Below are 1,392 nucleotides of genomic sequence, written 5' to 3'. Positions count from 1 at the left end.
CTTCAACTAAGCACAATGTCTGGCTCAGAGTAGGCGCTCAATAAATATTTGTTGGATAAATTTGAAATCTAGACATGGAGTTTATGTACCCAGATTTCTATTTCCTTATTCTGGTTGACTCAAAATCATTTTTCCCTCTGAGCTTTGATGTTCACTCTTGCAAAATGGGAATGCTACAGCTTCCCAGAACAGAACACTGGACCACTGCCACGATGCAGGCAGAGGTACACTGGAAGTGGCAAACACTGTGCAGATATGGGGAGGTTTCATTATTTACCACTTTCTCTCCAACCACCCCTGGGGTCAGCCCTCTGTATCCATCATCAATATCTAATGCTTTTCAGCAATTACTCTGGGTTAATTGGCTCAGGCAGAGCAGTCCATAGGAAATGCCCCCGGTGGAATTGACAAGCCCCCTTCTCAGCATGGGGAATATCTCTCTGGATTAAGTGTGCCTAATGCTGCCGTTTGCTAGATGGGGGATAAAGACAGCAGGGCCAGCATGCAGCTGCACATCATTTGTATCAGAAATACCAGGGGCCAGCTGCCGGGCTGTAATGAAATTCCAGCAAGCCTTGTTGACATTCCAGAGGCATCGCCACAACGAGGTTAAATTATAAGTTGATGATGACAAGCAGACGCACAGGAAAATGTCAAAATTAGCATGGCTGAGCACAGGCACCCTTCTCCCTCCATCCTTGCTTCAGCTCAGTCACTTTTCCCTCCCCTGCCCACACCCATCCCCAGGACCACCTAATCGCATGATTTGGCTTTTAAGGGTGTCACAGCAAGAGCAAGTTTGTCCTAGTGGTTTCCTGTTTCTGTCTTACCCTTCTCCTTGAGCTGTCTGATGAAGTGAGAACAAAACAGCCTTCTGATGAGTCAGTGACCTTGAACATGTTGCTGACCCTCCATGAGCCTCTGTTTTCTCATCTGTGCATTGAGGGTAATGATGCCCTCCTCCTGGAGTAGCTGAGCATTGGATGAGCTCACCTACTCACGTACTTCATCTGGCACAGGGCTCAACAATGTCACTTTCCTTCCTGCCTTCCTTGGGCCCATGTGGGCTCTCTGGTTTGAAGAGAGCACTGGGAGGATGGAACACAGGTGAGGTGGAAAAGCAGGCTGGGCTCATACCAGGAGTCCATGAACAATGAAAATCCACAGTTGGAACATGGGGTCAGGCCTGGGCAGGTTATTGTGGGTTTAGGGACACAAGTCCCTGAATGTGTAGCTGGACTCAATACATGAGACTGGGGGAAAAAAAGGACAGGCATTTTCACAAGCAGAAGTCTAAGACTGAATTAGACCAAGTAACACTTGTACCATTTCAAGGCACCTTTAGATGAATCATATTGTTAAACTCACTCAACAGTTATTTGAGAAAGGGAT

The sequence above is a fragment of the Cebus imitator genome, unplaced genomic scaffold (assembly GCF_001604975.1).
Source record: "Cebus imitator isolate Cc_AM_T3 unplaced genomic scaffold, Cebus_imitator-1.0 Scaffold140, whole genome shotgun sequence".
Taxonomy (NCBI): domain Eukaryota; kingdom Metazoa; phylum Chordata; class Mammalia; order Primates; family Cebidae; genus Cebus; species Cebus imitator.
The sequence above is the reverse complement of the archived record's forward strand: the minus strand, read 5'-3'. Positions refer to the sequence as shown.